This window comes from Falco punctatus, assembly GCF_963210335.1.
Source record: "Falco punctatus genome assembly, chromosome: 4".
In the NCBI taxonomy this organism is placed as follows: domain Eukaryota; kingdom Metazoa; phylum Chordata; class Aves; order Falconiformes; family Falconidae; genus Falco; species Falco punctatus.
Window position 1 is genome coordinate 64,394,118 of NC_137583.1, and position 20,172 is coordinate 64,414,289.

The 20,172-nt window shown below is 35.1% G+C and overlaps 1 long non-coding RNA gene across 2 annotated transcripts in view; it reads right to left on the reverse strand.

The window, feature by feature from the left end:
- Positions 1-20,172, reverse strand: part of LOC308062605 — a 106,970-nt gene continuing 86,798 nt past the window's right edge. For both annotated transcript variants that reach the window (XR_013927632.1, XR_013927633.1), the window contains one exon: positions 1-20,172. This exon is cut by the window's right edge and continues 32,390 nt beyond it. This is a non-coding gene — a long non-coding RNA (uncharacterized lncRNA).

Below are 20,172 nucleotides of genomic sequence, written 5' to 3' on the forward strand. Positions count from 1 at the left end.
TATTGTCTCAAGAAATGGTTTTCAGCCAGCATGATTAACATTTTTCAATACACAAAATCATTTTGATTAACACCAGGTAAACCATTAATCCAAAATCGTTTAGCTGTGCCTTTTCCTTTCTGCAAAATTTAATGATTTTTTTTTCTTTGGGTTGTTTTTTGGGTTTTTTTTTTTTTCCTTCATTATTTGCTGGACTTTAGTTCAATTTTGGTTTCATAAACTCAGGCAATTTTCTTGAGCATGGCCTACATCTTATTATGCTGTGCATATTTATTACAACTGAAAGTATTTAAAAGACATAACCACAGTCACCAAAGTTAGTAAATTGATAAGTAGTTTCCAGCATTATTACCTTTCTGTTCTTTTAATTTACCACTTGGTTTCTCAGCTTGTAACATTGTGCCTAGATAATATTTTCCAGCTTTTGTCTCCTAAAGTTATTTTCAAATTCCTTATATTCAGACAAGCTTATCTGGGATTTTAAAAACTTACATAGTCTCCAATGAAGAATTATTAATACATCATCAAGGGTTTGATTTGCAGACAAAAGAATTTTTCCGCTGTTCATTTGCTGCAAAATAAAGCACACAATGAGCAGACTTGAGTGGACTTTAATTCTCCCAGCTTGCTTTCAGTTTTGTCATTTGCTTTGTCTAGTGGTCAGAGTGAGCTTCTTCAAGGAAGATGCTTGGTGATTCTTTAAAGAAAAACTAGCCTGGAAGACATTTCAAAGGTCATCTAATTCATACCCTACTCTCAAAGAAGGCCAACATTCCCAAGAGATATTTGCCTAACCTTTTCTTAAGACCGTCTTCTATGTGATAAACCAGATAATATGTCCTGGTAGTTAACTTGCCTTACCGTCAGATCCTCTTCTCTTTGATGTTAATTTTCTCTCTCCCACTTTGATTTCTGCTTATCTTTTAACTTTTCATGTGTTGGGATTCTTTCTTCAAAAATGGCAAGTGTAATTCCTTTCTTCTTTCTTTCAGGTCAATTTTTGTAGGAGATTGACCATTCCACAGTGCTCATCTGAACTCTTCTGGATTCTTACCTTTGAATGCACTGCTCAGTGCTGGACACTGCTTCAGCTGGAGCTCTTCCAATGCTTTGTAAAGGCAGTTGATTCGTTATAGGTTCTACTCCTGTTTGCACATACCTATTGATATTGCCTGTCATTGCACAAGCATAAACGTTATTTTTATTCTGTTTGTGCTCTCTTATATCCCCAGATGATTTAATGCAAATATGCCATCTAAATCACTTCTTCATTCTAAACTTGTGCTGACGACTTCTTACCTAACTTTAGATCTTTGCACTCTTCCTTACAGAACTGCATCCTATTTCATCTTTTCAGAGCAATTCTCCAATCTGTTACTATAATGCCAATCCAGTACATTAATATAACACCATATATTTGTCATATGTAATTTAAATGAGCAGAATTTTTATTCCGGTATCCTATTAATTATAGAAAACAGCAGCACCAAATACAAAATTGACCCCAGAAGAAGTCTACAAAAATGAGCCAATATTAGGCAGCCTCTAAGTACAATCTTCTCATTTGCCTGTATCTGACTGTAGATGCAAATCAGCAAATTTTTAGTCTGATTTTTAAAAGATCATACAGGACATTTTGAAAATCTTCCTCTGGCTGATACATGAAAACTACAGTTTCTCCTTTGCCCACATGATTTGTCAGTTGATATATGCAAAAATTTTAAACTTTTTATTCTTGAGAATTGGTGTTTGCTATTTCAAATTTCCTGTTATTTTCTAGAATAATTGCTTACAAATAATTCTAGTATTTTACCTAGTATTTTTCTGTAACTGAAAACAAAATGAATGGTCTATAGTTGCACAACTCCTTCCTCTTTTAAAGATACATATTACAATTCAGACTCCCATCAAAATACTTTGGTCACTTATCTGTGGTACCCAAATTAAGAATCTTGACAAATTAGGCATCCCTTGTAATCACTGTAGAGAGATAGAAAACTTTTATATATTTGGATTAAATACTAAGTGTAGACAATTAACTAGTTTAGATATCTATATTAAATGCCTAAAGTCAGGGACCAAAAAAAGCTTGTTTATTCACGGAAATACCATCCATTCTCCATGAGTTCTCAATAATTCATTAATATTTTAAAGATTGACTAGGTTACTTCTCTAATCAATCCAGAATTAAGTTCACCAAACTCAGCTGATCCAAAAACAGGCATCTGTTCTAGCTTCATTTTTTTACCCTTTACTTTTTGTTATGTTAAAATCAACGGAAACCATTTGAAATTTTACTGAAATACGATGTAAAAATGACACTAAACTCTATGTTCTTCACATTATCATCCTTCAATAGATTTCTTTACTGGGCAGTAAATGAGGTCTCTTCCTTTTGTCAGCCTTTCACTACAGTATGCTTATTCTTTCTTGTTACACTTTATAGCCTTTTCTAGTTCCATATTACATTGTGCTTTGGTTTTCTCATTTTTGTCCCTAGAGGCTTTCTCCTGCAGTTATCTGAAGTCATTTGACCTACTTTCCTATATGCTTCCTTCAATATTTGTGATCACTGAAAAGCTGATGGTGTAGGAAAGTTAATAATTTTAAATGTCTTTCCATCAAAATGGTGGGTGTTTGTACACTATTAATATAATTTCCTTCAGGAATTGCCTGAATTATAATAATGCTGAAATGCCACCACAAAATACAAAATTAAATTAAATTAATGTTGTGGATGAGATTTTCATTTCAGTGATGTGTACCCTATAGAAGGATGGGCAAACAACAGAAAAAAAGGGTAGAGTAAAACTCCAAATCATCAAGGATTCATTTCAGCAAGGCTGCTTATAGGCAAATTCAGACTTCTCACCATGAGTGGCTTCTATATATACTTAATAAATATTTCATTCCTACTGTTCAATCTGCTCAATCCACCACTTGCTAATGAAACAGTTGTTTTTGAAAGCTTGTCTGTTTATATCCACCTGCTTCAAATGCACAAGCAGACTGCTTGATATAGAGAGATGAGGGAGACATAAATATAGATGTGCATTGATCTCATTTTGACTGCAGTTACACTTGGTATTACTAGAGTAATTCTAAATCTAAAGGTACATTAGTATAAAACCAGTGCATTTGAAATCAGTTTCAGACATGTAGTGTTATGTTGCTGACGTGTTTGTTCATCATGCAGCATTTCCTCATAAACAAAGCATTAGGAATACAGTATGCAACCTGGAAAAGAACAGTTGTTAATAGTATTTAATGTATTTTACTAAAAAATCCTTTGGCATAAGGCTTTGCTATTGCTTCAAGATTTTGGTGCCTCTGTTCTTTGAAGGAGCTCTAGTGGTTAAGGATACTCTAATTTCTCTTAAACTATTCCTCTATGTATGATTTCAGACATAAAATATTACAATGTCTGAGGTATTATAATCCTTTGTCCTTGTATTACATGATCAAAGACACTATGATACCAATGATGGGAGTAAATTGATGTTTGCTTTATTTCACTTAAGTAGAGAAAATGCATTTTAAAATGTCTGTTTACAAAGTCTGAGGAAGGTTGAGGTCAGTGTTTCTACAGTATCTTAGTTTGCAAGAAAAAAAAATTCTCCTCACTTGGAAAGAAATTATCATCTGGACCTTGACACTCGATCTTAACACAGAAATGAAGAGCTAAGTCTCCATTCAAAAATAAAAGAGTCTGTGTTTGACATATTTTCAAGTTTTTAAATAGAAGTGCCAATCTGTTTAAAATCTTAAGCTCTATGGTGATAGACATTTCCCAGGCATTTGCAATTCTTTGGCCTGTATTAAGCAGAAAATCAGATGATAATGGTCTCTCTTAACCTTAAAATTTATTAATATAGCTTTAAAATTAGAAATAATAATGATAAAGATTATGGTCAGAACTTTTCCATGGAGTGCAATTGTAATGTAGCACTATGAAAAAAGAGAAATGCAAATGCAGATTCACAGAAACTATATAGAGTGGCGTAAACAATTCCTGGTCTAAGCCACTGAGTGTAAGTGGGCAAAAGATGAAATTTGTGCACCATTGTTACCCGTTGGAGGAAAACTAGGAAATGGTTTATTTTTATTTAAGTGGAAAAAAGAAATCAACTAACCAAATGGAAATAACCACAGTAAAGTACACCAGGGCTTAAAAACACAAAAGGGCCTCAGGTACACAAAAAGTACCTCACTGCCACTTCAGGAACCTACACTCAGCACTTAAGTCACTCATCCAAAAAACAGGGAGACCTGAGTATCGGACCGTACTGTCAAGATTGCTTTACTCTGTGTTGCACTTACACTGAGTTTTGCATCAGACAATCAGCAGATAAAGGGGGGGCGGGGGGGGGGGGGGGGGGGGGAGGTATAAAAAAAAAAAAAACCAAACCCAAGCTGTCTGCCTAACAGCTAGTCTAGTTCACTCTTTCTCTTAGTTCACTCTTTCTCTTCAAGAAAAATCTCATGCATTTGTGCACTCCCTAGTCCTACCAGGACAAAGTGGAGGGCTCCTTTTTAGACTGTTCTGCACTCTGATAGCTAGGAAGATGAGGATTTAAGCAGGCTCGAGCAGATGAAGGATCATCCCAGCTGCCTTCTCAGAGTGGACTGTTTCCCAAGGAAAGCAGCAGGAGCACCTCCTCCAGCCAGCTGTAGGCAGCACAGCACTTCTCCTTGCCAGAAACATGGCTCTGGTGAAGGCTTAGATTCTGGGAAGAACACGGATATCTGAACCCTAACTTGCCAGAGCATCGGGAGGAAGAGGAGTTCAGACTCCTACACCAATTGCCCCTTCCCCAAGCCAGTACTGAGGGGTGTCTGGGGCTTGTGTGACGCTATCCAGAAGTGCCTGGCTGGGCACTATGTGTGGGGTGTCCTTTACCTAACTTTAGCTGTGTGTTATGGAGAGGTCTGATGTCATCTGGTTATCTAGCTCCCTCTATAGCCAACTGAGCTGGAGATGCTACCAAAGGGTGGGTGGCTTATCCTTCCTCAGGTAGGAACACCTGGGGCTGGACTCTGAATCTCCTCTGGACTGGTTCTTCCCAGATGAAGAGGAACCTTGCAACTTCAACTGAATCACTAACTTTTAGATAAATTACGTGAAGTGTATTCCAGCCCAGACTTGCATATTAAAACAGGAGCTATTAATCTAATTATTGTGATATCTGAGTTGGGCATTCCCAGCTAGGTGCTCTGAATCTTAACTATCTATTCTTAACAGCACCAGTTAAAATGTCTCATAGTAACATTTTACTGACATGTGCCTGAGTTGTCAGATATATTACTTACATCTTGGATGAAAAAAACTCAAAAATTGATACTCTTATTAGATTTATATTCATCAAGTATCAGCTTTCTTTTACTGGCAGAGTCATTTAGCCTACCTGAATGCCAGACTTCTTACATTGTGAATCTACGTGCTTTAATAAGCGCAGATTTGCATCAACATCCTTTGAAAACATAGTTAAATGATCCACAGATCACTGAGGATGCATGTTATGTACCCCAGGTTCTATTTTTTCCCATGTTCTCAATATATTTGGCTGTAAATTTAACTCCAGTAAGCAGACTTACCTTTCACTTTCGGCACATTCCCTTTATTAAACTACATACATTCCAGACTTCATTTAAATAAAAACAAACAAACACACTTAGTTTCTTAAGATGTGTTTTGTTTTGATCGGGGAGTGTACAAGTGAAACCATACAGGAAAATATCCATTTTTTTCACCTTCATGTGAACCCTTCAGAAAGCAGAAACACAACTTTATTTTTAAAGCCAGAGGAAAATTTTTCATGGAACCTCAGAATTTGAATGTGTTGCTCTGCAGTTAAGTGCAAAAATAATTATGTTAGGGACCTCAGGTTAGCTAAACAGAGGTTGTTTTCTTGTTTATTTGTGTGTATGAGTGAGAAGGAGGGAGTTACTATATATGGTATTTCTTAGGTATTTGTGATTCAAAAATGTAGGCAAAAATCAAAAGTATTATTTACTTCCATGCCCATGGGATCAGAGCCACAAAACCAAGGAAAATGTGTGGGCCAGATCCAAGAATTTATTTAGGAGAATACAGCTGGCTTTGGTGTCTAAATAGTTTGAATGTTCAAACTTCTGAAAGGGTTTGGGACACTAAAATTTAAGTTTGATATTTACATGGTTTTAATGATCTCTGGCTTCCTTGACACTGTCATCAGTCATCACTGATACCATTCACATATACTCTTAGAACAAGAAACAATCGATTTTGTTTTATCCACATTTATAAAGAAGATGAGAGTATCACCCTTCATCTTAAGAAAATTAGAAACTTAAATAGAAAAGCATGTATACTATTGATACTGCTAATAAATTTATAACTTGGCCTAGTTAGAAGCTGTAACAATGCTAAGGGTGTTCAAATCCTTTGTTACTGTCTTAGTAAGGATATGACACACTTCCTACTCAAACACTTAAAAAAAGTTAACTTGAAGAAATTGGCTATAATCTGAGTGTTTGAATCAATACATGGTTCATGTCAATGGCACCTTCTTGGAAAGCAGCTCCTGTTTCCAGAAACAGGGTTTCCAGAAATACTTGGATCCCTCTCAAATCTGCAATAAATAATTTGTGGTTGTTAAAGGAATCATCCCTTCCTTGTCCATTGTGTCATTCTATTGTGCAGTGTGTCATTATCTGTCGAAACTGGTCCCAAATGTAAAGCCTTGATATAAACTAAAAAGCAGTGTGGTAATGCAAAAGACAGTTCCTTTTACAGTTTCCTAAGGACATCACATTTTTTTTCCTAAATTTTGACTATAGATCACCATGTAACAGTGGAAGTAGTGTTAGAACTACAATTCACATATGCATTGGCTCCATGGGCCTGTTCATTTTCAAGTAAACAATACAAAGAGAACTGTTTAGGTTAGCAATCAGACACCGGCAAAAAAAGATATTTAGAAAGAAAAATATTTTCAGAAGCATTATGTGAATGTTTTGAAAACAACCTGAAAGACAGTAACATTGTATCTTTAAATACTGGTCTCTAAAGAGATAATTACGAGCTCAGGTAGCTGGATGGCTTGCTGAGAAGGAGAAATCTTAGATCTTCATGTAATTAAACTATGGAACATTTATAGCCTTAGCCAGTGTCATCTGATGCTTCTTGAAACAACTTTTAGTTAAAACACAAGACTTAATGTTAAAAACTGAGTATGTTCCATTCACACCATTTTAATTGCGCTAGGAGTTAATGTCATTTGGTGACACACTGCAGTGCAGGAGGACCAGATGATCAGACCCATACAGGTCCAGTACATGATGGTTAATTCAGATGCTTCAATGAATTTGTCATTTATGTTTATTCATGAGGTGCATGGAACCACATCTTCTTAAATTTTCTTTCCACACAGACATCAGAACTCTTCCATTACCTCTGTAGTCAACTTTACCAAATGTAGTATTAGCAAGTGAGTCACTTGTGTGGATGAACACATGCACAGGAGAGAAAAAGGAAGAAATAAAGTCACTGATCTTCATTCAGGTCCCTGCTCCAGACTTTCCGTGCCAATACTTGTGTTGATATGATGCAGACAGGTGTAAGTTAAGACATTTAACTACGTGAATGAAGTTTCCTAATTATGTAATTACACTCTGCAGAATCTAACATGTTAAAAAATAGTATCTACAATTATCTGTACATTGGCGTTGCCAACTCTGCTTATCACTAAAATGCAATACACAGAGCGCAAGGTAGAGCAAAGGATGCGTATGTTGATCATTAAGTCTCAGGAAGTGCAAATTTAGATGTGTCTTTTGTCACACAAAAAATACAATCCATCAAAACAGCTCGTGATGAGCATGATGAGGCTCATTACCTGTGACAGTAATTGCTGAGTGATCTCTCCCTGTCAATATATTAGGCCAGAATCACCACACTTAAATTTAAGGACATTGAGGTCCCTAATTTAGAAGAGAAACATCATCTTCAGTCCCAGGTAGAATAAAGTAGTTGCTTATGCTGGTGTTCACACAGCATTGTCAGTTCAGGTCAGACATATACTGCTGTAACAAATTTCACAATTGACTAGTCTTACCACCCTTCTGTTTGTATCATGGAGAAATTCTTAAATCTTGGCGATCAGACACCTTTCAGGTAGAAACTAAACCAGAAGGTGCTCTCCAGAGGGACTCACAATGATTCCCAGCTCCTAATGGACCCGTAGCTTGCAGAAGCAGACCAGAAGTAATCTGAACAGCAACCCTAGAACACACCCAGTCTGGATTTTTGAGTCTCAGTAAGAAGTTTTCTAGATCTGCTCTTGGTGCAGTGCAGTACTTGGTGGCATACACATCACTTCCCTGTGTCTGTGGGCTGAATAAGAAAAGCATTTTTATAATTAGAAGTAAAGTAACTAAAGGGACTAATTTCCTAATTTAAGCTTCACAGTGAAGTACTTACAGTCGTGTGGTTCATATGTCATGTTTTGAAGGAATCTGCAGACCATTTTAGTGATTTACTTAAATCAGAAAGGCCCTTGACTGTGGCTGGAAGCCAGTTCCTGTTGCCTGATGTATTACATTAGAGGGGGAATGTATTCTGAGCTCAACACCTATTATGGCAAATATTCCACATCCTTTATGTTATTGAGCTAGTTAGAATATGGCTGGATTGTCTGGGGAAGATAAATATTGCTGCTGCAGTACTAATATGGACCAATTTCAGATCAGCTTCTTCACCAGAGAAACTGCAAATCAGAGAACAGATCTTACTTTTGTCACCCTTTAAATAGGGCCAATTACATTGATAAAAAATAATGTTTTTTTAGACTGTTCATAAATACAATTTGAAAACAGAACAAAACAAAACACAAAATACTGACCTGTGTTGCTTGATCATTTTTTTAAATCTCTTCTTCAGGACCAATACACCAGCATTTCTGATATATTATTAAAATTAAATATTAGATTTATTTTCATATACTTTTATTCTCTTTGAAATGCATAACCCTTTTAATAATGCATGATACGCTTAGTCCCTATTTGTGCAGGAAGAGTTGTGAAATTGACACCTTTGGAGCATACACAGGTGCAAATGTATTTCACTGCCACCCTTAAAATAAACATAACCCAGACGTCTTCTGAATAAAACCTTTAATTATGCATTACTTTTTATCTCATTATTTGTTTAAACATTTGCAGTTTTTGCAGAGCTGACATTGAACCAGTGGTTTGTGTTTCTGTATCCTGAAGGCACTGGTAATTTCACAACACTTTGGAGATTTATGAACTGCAGCAGACAAGTTTTCTGAGTATCCTTCAAAGACCACACCAATTTATTAACATGCCATTATGATTTTTTTAAAACTTAAGGACAAAATAATGTTTTCTCATCCATCTACTAAGACAGAAATTGCATTTTCATCATCTCTTGTGCTACTTTTTATGTCACATTATTTTTATTGATCATAGACAGGAATTAAATGGGAGGTCTCTTAGCAGGATTTATGAAATATTCAAATAGGATATCATAATCTGTTATAAAAATCTGTTTCCTTGCTATCTTTGATTTACTGTTTTTTAATGTATACATCCTACTGTGTTGGGCCCAATCCTCATCTGATAGAAAGCAATCAACCAAAGCAATACAATAGAAAGAAAGTAAAAGTAGTATATTTTTATGCACTGATGACCCAATCCCCTTTTCTACCATCTGAGAATTTTGTCTCATCTGCATACCTATTCCACCTGCTAGCTAAGAACAGACATTTTCTCCATTAGGTTTGTTAACATGGAGTTCGGATGTTTTTTTTCTGTCATCTGTGAAATATATTGCACAGGGGTGGTCTCATAAAAAAAAACCAACAACACAATTGATTAGTCTGATAATGCTTTAAGAGTATTTTGGTATGATTTAATTCTGTGATCATGCCATGCACATCATCCTGGCCACAAGCATGCCTAAATATTTCAATTATTTGGGTCAAATGTGTTTGATTTCCATTCTAAATGAAGGACCAGATAAGACAGACACAGTATCATGACTAGTTTTTGTTAAATTAATTATTTTAGTATGTTCTTTACTAACTGACTAGGAAATAAACAACAAAGTGAATCCTGGCTTTCTGAAGATTATAAGAACTTTTCCATTTAGTTAATATTTTATTCTCAATTTAAAACTGTTAATAGTCCTCATTGATGAAGATTTCTAGGCTGTTGGTGTCCACGTTTCTCTGGAACTTTGGAGTCTTTTCTCCTTTCCTTTGATTGCCATTTTTGTTGTTGTCAGGTGTACACTTACATTAAGCATCTGTTTTCATCATCAGCTATTTGTGGGCTTTGCATTTGACACTGCAGTAAAATCCAAATATTAAACTGTGATTCCTTAAGAACAAATCCATTTCATGAATTCATTGTAAGGTTGAGCAGAACAATAAAAACTTTTTCAAATATATTAAATAATTGCAAAGTACATGCAAGAAATGAGCACATAGTACATTAATTTTTATACTAAAATTTGCAGCATAGTGCAAATTCTTTTAAGGATTGATTCTAGGAATATTTTCAAAGACAGCAAGAACAGTTAGTTATCCAGTTCTTATTGAAAATTAGTGGGGCTTAGGTACATTACTCTGCACTGTCAAGAACTTCTTCAACATGGCATTGCAGTTGTCCATGTGTTTGTCAGTTTTGAGTTTCAGTTACTGTGCTGCACTTTTTCCCAGCCCTGTTTCTAGAATAAGTTTATTTGTGAGCATCTGTTCCCATTAAAAAAAAAAAAAACAAACCACCAACAAAAAAACAAAAACCAACTTACTTTTTTCCCATTGTAGCCTTTTCCTGAAGGCAAGAGAAATAAAGAAAAGAGCAAATTAAACAAACCAAATAAATAACTTACAAAATATAATTGGTCTGCAACAATTTATCTTAAGTAATACCGGTGATTTTGGGAAGGCTTTCTTGATTTTCTGAATTCTCATGCTCAACCGTAATGTTTTTTTTTAAAAAAAAAAAAAAAAAAAAAAAAAAAAAAAGTTAAAATTGGTTTAATTTGCATGCAGCTCCAAAAGGGCTAAAGCAAGAATATCTGGGTAGATGCAGCACAAGTGGAAAATTCACATATAGGTCAGTTCATACTGTTATCCCTACTAATGCAGCTGGGCAGCCTTGTAAACCTTTTGAACAGCTGGAAGACTGCCATTGTGGTTGTTTCTCCTGATACAGTGCCATAAGTAGTTTATTCTGGATATCTGTCACACAATCTCTTTTGACTGTCTTGTGACACCTGTAATAGAGATCAGTGTATTCATGTTATAGCTTTTGACAGTCTTTATTTTTTTAAATTACTTCAGTGGTCTTCCATCTCATCCCTAGCATGTCTATTTTTCCTGTTTTCTGTCAGCATGCCATGTCAAAATATCTATCAAAACTATCACCAGTCAGACAGAAAGGCACTGCAAATGTAAAAATCCACATCTGCTACTTATGCATCTTTGGTTTCCAACACCAGGCAAAACTATCTCCTTAGCAGAAATTCTATCATCAGGTGAGAACTGGGTGCCTGAAATGAGTAGTTGTGGGTACCATCATCCAATACTTCTGCTCTCAAATATGATCAGTGACTTCAAAAAACAGATGTCTGCTTGCTTTTAGAACATTCTAAATGCACTTTTGGCAATTATAAAGGGTGTCATTGGGCATCATATTTTCTCTGTCTGCAAGCAATTTTGAACAGCTAAGTAAATATTTATCTGAATAATGTTGAACGTTTCTTTTCTGTACCTTGTACAAATGGTCGTTCACTCATTCTCACTGTATTAATGATTTTAATTGCAGAAAAACTATAGTAGGAAACAGAGGTCCAAGAAAGAATACCCATGTGCTGTGGATTTATCCTCAGAACACTCACCATGGTTCTCTTAAGTGTTTATATTGTGTGTCATTTGGTATTAAAAATTATTGTAGTCCTTAAAGTAAAAGGAGGAAATATTTTTAAACATCAGCTTTTTCAGTATTTGAGTACAGGCTTCCACACCTTCCACACCTTATTTCATTATCTTAACTAGGCTGAACACAAAAAAAGGAGTTATATGTGGGAGAGCCAGGAGGAATTCAGGGCATTTAGGATCTGGACAAGGATTTCAAGAAAAATTGCTGAGCAGTATCAGTACGTGTTGGTTTATACTGTTTGGGAATTTGCTAACTTAGGTTCGAGAGGCTCCTCTTACAATTAGCAGGGAGATAAAGGTACTTTTAGGCCATGATCCATTTGGCGTACTTTATCTGCCTATTTATAATGAACTAAATAGTACCCTGGACTTTAATGACTATTGCCTTCACAATGCTTAGATCTCCACTGACTATAAAGGCTCAGGGCGAAGAGCTCAGATATAAATGTAAATGAACTGATCATCAGTCAAATGACTCAATTCAGGTTTGGTTTATCTTGCTACATTAAACAGAAGAAGTAAGGACCTAGATTTGAAAACCAATGCATTCTTCTCACTGATTTTAGCCAACTGACAGTTACTTTCAGAACCTGATTGATCCCAACAACTCATACACCTACCTTACAATGTCATCTATGGCACTCTGGAGGTGAAGGTACTTTTCTATTGACTATAGTGGAGGTTAGGTGGTTCATTTAGACTTAGACAAATAACATTTAGGTAGCTAAAATGAAGTGAGAGGAACATCCCTCAGATGCCAAGTTTGTGGTTTTGAAATGGCTTTGGGAATACCTTTATGAAGATTTGAACCATGTTGCTCAGTCAGAGATGTTGCCTTAAGAAGAGATGATAAACTACTTTAGAGACAGAGTCAGTATTATTTGATGATAATGTTGGTGATTTTAAGTACAAAGTGCTCAAATGGAAGGTTAGAATGTTCTGACCTTTAATTTATAGCTGTCAGTCAGCCACTGAGGTCAGTGGAAACATAACATGATATACAACTGGAATTAAGAGATAAAGCAACTTCTGTGTAACACCAGAACTGCAAAGATATACTGGCATGCACTATCTGCCCTTCCTTCTTCCTTGGCCTCCTTCAACGCAGCTTTTCTCTAGCTATCACTGTATGAATCTCCGTCATCTGTTCTTGGCCAGTAACAACATTTCCTTGCAAGATTGAAGTGTAGGCCCCTGGATTTGGAATAAGCTTTTCATCTTTGCCACCTTTCTGCATGGACCTGTGTAATTTCAGGAAAAGACGCAAACAGCTGTAAGTAAAAAAAAAAAAAAAAACAACAAAAAACAATGACAGAAGTTTAACAATTTATCTGCAGCAGGGTTAGGATGATACTTCTGATTTGTTCAGTAATAATTTAGCCCAAATAAGAAAGACAACAGTTTATTTAAGCAAGGGACGTTTCAATACCATTGGCTGCTATTTAACTTGTTGGCAACAACTACTTGGTAATTATGAAGGGAAAACATTTTGGTACATTTAACTGTTTCTGTTAAGTAGTTGTGTCCTCTATATAGTAATTTTCAGGCAAAATAGTTTTTGTAAGAAACCATTTCCATATGAAATTAATAAGAATTCTTCCTTTTGTAGGTTCCCCTAGATTTACATGTCTTGGGAAATTCCTAACTTGTTTAATCTAGGCAAACATGCTCAAAATTAACTGCAGACTTAGTTAAGGAAATGTTTGCAATAATTCTTATGATTTTCAAATCCTGTTTTGATCCCATGCAAGTTCATGAGATAGAAATTATTGGAATTTAATTAGGAAATTCTTGTATTTGTCCAAATAATTTCTTCTGTTATGTAAATGAACAATTTATATTTTCTTATTCAAATCAGGGAAATATAGACCAACTGTTAACATGGATTTACAGACCAAACAGCAACAAAATAAGAAGCAAACAGATTACCAGTTTGTGTCACTTTTTACAAAAACCTGAATGTCGAGGAAAGGGATTTGGTTTGATTTAGATTTCTTAGCTGGTTTTCATACTATTCCTTAGCTATATACATACATTTCTAGTCTAAAATCATCACACTAACATTCAATTTCATGGAAAGACAAGAAAGGAACATTTACTAGTCAATATATAGTAGAAATATATACTTTGTGGAATTCTTTAAATAATATCTATTTCACTCCAAATATAAAACTTCCACAAACCAGTTTGAGTCTGATGTTGCTTATTCTTGGGACTAGATCAGCCTTTCAAGCTCTAGATGCAGTTTTCAGGGGGTTGGCCTTTATGGAAGAAGGTTACTGTTACTTTCAACGAAATTTTGGGCTTTCTCAGATTTGAGATCAGCTGTTTTTACAACCTGGAGTGTTGCCTAATAGTGGCAGTAGAGAAGGTCTAAGAAAAGGGAAAGTTCCCTAAATGTAAAGTCAATGGTGGCTCTATTTTTACAATAAATAAAAATAGAAACATTAGTATTTTTATCTGAAAAGAAATGCTGAACTCTTAATAATAATGACAAGTGGCAGCTTTGAGGACCTTAATCCATAATGTTCTGAGGTAACGATAATATTTTAATTGACTTCGGAAAGACATTAATTCATACTTCAAATGTTATTTCAAATAATCTGATAGATAGTAATATCTTCCCTCACTCAAAGCACCACCTTACTCGTTCAAATGACATTATTAAATGGGAAGTGAGACACCTCTTAGAAGAATGTTAATCTACTGCCCATATCAATGGTATCTGTTTCTGAGATTCTTAATTCTATCTTCAACATTTGCATACAATTATAATATTTTGTTGTGGTTTATTATGAACAATATTACAACTAAATATGAAATATGCCACTAAGAAAAATCTCTTTTTACTTGCTTTAGAAAACACATTCAGAAAGTAATTATAGTCCAGTCCTTTGTCTTCATTACAACAGTACTGAACAGTCACTTCTCATAATGCTGCTATATTGTAAGTGCTCAGCTCTCTTGAAAAGCAAACTTCTGTTTAAATGTTTTTGTACTTTCAAAAGATTGGCTTATGTTGCTACGAAATATTTTAATTATAAAGGCTATACTAAGAACATTAAAAGCTATATATTTTTATATTGGAATAGTTAATCTCTAATCTCATATATTTCTGGTTTTAAAATTGGGTCCTGGGAAAAAATAATTTTGTTTTGCAAGAAATAATCCCCTTCATGAATTATTGACTAACCTCACCACATAAAAGCAAGACGCTCAAGGTTTTTGTAGGGGTATTACTCATAAATTAGGAACATTGCCAAAGATTGGGATAAACTAAAGAATGCAACTATAAATCTCTAGGGTCAAGTACAGGGAGTGTTTTATTTTGAACATGATTCAGATGATCTCTCAGTGTGTTTCTTTGTTCTTCAGCTCTTTAAAGCATAAGCTATCAGTAATTCAAAGTATGTGTCTAATGTGTACTTAAACCCTCTATATTCGGAAGGTGTAACAGTACATTTTCTTAGCTGTTTGAATTGTTGACACCCTAAAGCAAACAGTAAAAGTTCACATTCTTGCTCTTGTATAGAACAACTGCTAGGTGTTAAATTACCCTTAGGCATTTCTGCTTTAACAATACAATTAACAGTTGTTGTTTTTTCCCTCTTACCAAAATAAGTTCATTATTCTTGTGATATACAGGCAGAGATGTTGCCAATATTCCTTTCCTCACATGAATACACATCTTGATAATGCACAAAGTCAAGCTGGAGTATAGAAGAAAGACCAGCTGCAAAGCTCCTAGTGCCTCGGTTTCAGAGGAGGTAGGTAGGAGCTATAGCAGTCTCTTCTTCATTCCCCACAGGTCAAGTGACACGTGCTGGGCCTCATGACAAGCTATGGCAAAGACATTCACAGTCCTTTAAAAGGGGAAAGCAAGAATTAATGTATAGTGCTTCATGGATAGAGTACTAACTGGTTCCTAAAACTCTACAGATTAGAAAGGATCCGTTCTATTTTATGTCCAAGACCTCCTACAACATTAAGTTCTTCAATTTAAATAGCTTTTATGTTAGTGTAATAATAATAACAACAATAATAATAAGTGCAAGAGAGGAAAACATCCACATTTTTGCACGTAAAATTGATGTAGATTGAATCCTTGCTTACACGCATGTTAAGGTACAGACAGAATTGATCTACTGAATATTTCATTAAGGTGTTGACAGCTAAGCATCTGAGATACAACTGCTGAGATTATATGTGAAACATGCCAACAGAGAGTAAATAACAGACTAATCAATCTTTTTCTCTAGTTTCAGTTTCTTGGCCTCTCTCTTTCTCTTTTTAAACCGCATACAGTGTAAAATCTGGCTCACATGTTTCTGCAAAGGCAAGAGTTGAGGTTCTGATTACTCTGTGAGATTACAATGCACATTATTCATACAGAACTGCCTATGCAGTTGAGAAAAAGCCCTGAATCCTAGAAATAAACACAAATAAAGTCTATGTGAAAACTAACTCTGAGAGTCTTTATTGGATCTAATGGCTTCTTTCCAGCTTTAAAAAAGTCTCACATAGAAAATAACAATCCATAGGGTAAAACAGAATCTATGGAGACAAAGTGAACAGCTGCACTCAACAAAAGCAGTAACTTGCAAGCACTGTTATTAAATAGTTTGCAACCAATAAGTCCAATAAACATTATTTACAAATTTTAATAAACAGAAATCATTCATTTCCATTAAATAATTCTGTAACTCTGTGCTACTACAAATGCATTTCTCTATTTTAGTACATCAGCCTACAGCTAGTATAACAAAATGGGGAATTAGACCTATATATTTTACAAATTAGGACTACTGTGTCTATGATTAATTAATAGGAAAAGGGCTACATTTGCAACTAAATATTTTGACAATGAATAATTTATCCAGGTTTACTTTTAGCATACTGGTACAGTGAGCTTCATTTCACATACTGCACAATAAATTCTCTGTAAAGGAATTTATGAGACCAAAAAATTACAAACATAAAAATCAATTGCTCATTTCCGTTTAAAACTTGGAGTAGAACTATATACAGTAAACTTAGGATATACTCCTAATATATGTAATTGTCTAGGAAGGATATGGGTTCTATTATTCACAGAAAGAAAAAAATTGTTAATTTCCCTACAAGCAAGTTCTTTGTGTTAATTTATGCATTCACATATTCCACATCCCCGAGAAAATAGGTCTTTGTGAAGAAGGAGGAAAATATATAGTAAATTAAAATTGGTGCAGTGATTTAAAGGACCAGATATCCTGTAAAGGGGTCAAAAGATAAGTTATCTTAATTTATGAACCTTACAGTCGTGAGTCATGTCCTGTTATGGTGATTTTATTTATGAGGTCTAAATGACTGCTAAAATAAATAGCAGATCTATGACAATCCAAAATGCATGATAAGAATGCTACATAAAACCTTCAAAAAGATACCAAGATAACAACTACATATTTAATTTCATTTAGTCCACTCAGCTATTTTCAACAGCAATAATGATGTATACCAATATGCAATACTGATGTCACAAGAAACCTTAACTTTGACAAGCAGGGTCTAGAATTTAGAGGTATTCTTCTCTAAATTTCAAATAATTGATGGTATTGTGTTCTCTCTTGAGACAGCAGGAACTGAGATGCCAATGCGAAGAGAGGCAGAAGGACTGACATGTTACAGACTGTTCACGGATGTGGCACTATCACCAAAAGAGGCAAGAGGAGTGAACCCTTTGTGTATCTGGCTGGTTACATAGCACAGAATATCAATCACTGATGAAAAAAATGTACCATGTTTCAAAGCAAAACTCTTTATTGTACATTAGCCATAGAAACAACACCAGAAAATTATTTTCCATACAAAGTTAGCAAAGCTCTTTTTGCTCTAATGGCCTAATGCAAATTGACAGTGAAGTATATCCCTGGAGAACTGAAGCACTATGCTGTAAGTGAAGACAAGACAGCACAATTCCATTATTACTGACATAAATGCCAGCTTATAGATTTCAATAAGAAGAGGAATTTTTGACACTTCTTTAGGGGTTTTAACTAGTGTAGATTCAGATTTTGATAATGGCTTCTTTTCGTTTTCTTTTTTTTTTTTTTTTTTTTTTTTTTTTTTTTCTCTAGTAAAAACACTTAGGACATAATTGCCATGTCACATGTTTCATCACCTGAAAAGACAGAAAATAGATGACTGATCTGAATCTGCTGCTAACGTAGACTGCTAGAGTTTTGTACGCACCTCAGCCTCTGCCATACTCGTCCATCCATTTCCACCATTCAGTGCCAGAATCTTTAAAAAGCGTCACAACCACTAGTCTGGTTTATTACTTCCTTTGAAGGTTGCCTGATTAGTTGTGCAGCCCTGATTTTATTGTACAGTTCTCTCATTCTCTTTGTGTCAATTGCATTATATTTTTGTAGATTTTTCATGTTTCCACTAACTGGTAGACAAATGAGCTTTTACATGACTGCACAGTAAACTGCATATGCAAGTGCTGTGATGGTGTATGGATTCAATAATTCAAAACATGAATGAGACAGGAAATATAAGGCATTCTTTCCAAGCTCATTATTTATTGCAAAGAAAACACAAGAAAAAAGAATTATGCTCAGCAAAGGCAATTTCCCAGCTGCTGTGCCATACTTTTAAAAGATGGAGGTGCTGTTATATTCAAAATTCTTCTGATAGCTGTGATGAAAGCATCAATTTGTAGCCCTAGGCTGACTACCAGTGCTACCCAGGAACTTATTCTGCAATCAGTGAAGTGTAGTAATTATAACTGCCACCAGCACACCATGTGATCAAAGGAAAAGACTGACTACTTGCTACTGCTCGCACTTTTTTAGCCCATTGTTTAAATCCAGTAATTAAAGTTTGACTTCTATACAGGGTTCCTATGTCTGCAACATTTACAACACAAAATACCGCATCATCAAACTCATAAGACAGGAAATTTTGAAGTTGCTCCTATTAAGCAAATTTTTTATTGCAGTGTTCAAAACACAGTGAAAGTTTTAAACTTGTAGCAAGTCCAGTATTGTGGTAACATCTGAGCAAAGTACAAGGCATACTCCAAAAGTGAAGCTTAGGAAATTTCTATTGTCTTTTGTTTAGGCATTTAGACCCAGCTTGTATTTGGAAAGCAGGAAGTATGACCGTCTCACTAAATGGATGACCTTTACATTGTGGGGAATATCAGGGGTGTTAATGATGGCCACAGCCAATCTTACTCTTCTTTTGACACGAGTTGGAAATTACAACTGCTGGAGAACTCAGTAGTCACTTTTTGCTGGACGAAACGTACTACAATTCCTTTTACATTCTGGCACTGTGACTACTATCATTGTTCCCAGCCTCATGTGTGACCTCTAAGAGAGCTTCTTTCCATGGTTAAGTCTAATACCCAGGGAAAATCTGAATCTGAATGATGCAGCGGTGTGACAGTACAGGGCAGGAAACCACTTCCTTAAGGTATAGGCCTTTGCTACCTGAAAAAAATGCTCTCAAAACCAAATTTGTACACGTGTTTCAATAAACCACTCACAATTCTGTCTTCACAAATGCAAAATTCTAACAATATGGAAGCGTTGCAAAGGAGATGTAATATGATACTCTCAAATTAGAGGAAACTCAACAGGCCCTTAAATTCAACTCAGCTCAATATATAAATTGACATATTTGTTGTGGGTTCACTGTAATCATACAGCTTCACATCAACTGGCTTTACGAATACACTTGTCCTTTTATTTGTTCCCGCTGAGGTGCTCAGCATGAGAACTGCAGTGATTTAAAACTTTATTATTTAATTATGCCTTTAAGTTGTTATTTTGTTCCAGCTAGGAAAAGTGGCATTTCACTGAGTAAATTTTTTTTTTAATTCCAAAATGGAGTAATTTCTGGTGGATGCAAAAAGAAAAAGTAAACACATCAAAAAGAGCACATTTTTCCAACTTCACATATCTTAAAAATAGCTGAAAAGGGTTTTATTTCTTTTCTAACTTTACATGAAGAATATATCTGAGTTCAACAAAGTAAGAAACCTCTTAGACACAAAGGGCATATTTTCATAAAATTATGAACAATCAAAAATAGAAGGCTAGGTAGACTTGTTATACACATAAGGTTTGTATAACTATCAATGGCATAAATGCCATTCTACTTTCACTAAATATGATTTCAAACATTAGCTACTGGCCTTCTGGGTTAAATATTTATTTTCTAGAAGTCCCATCTG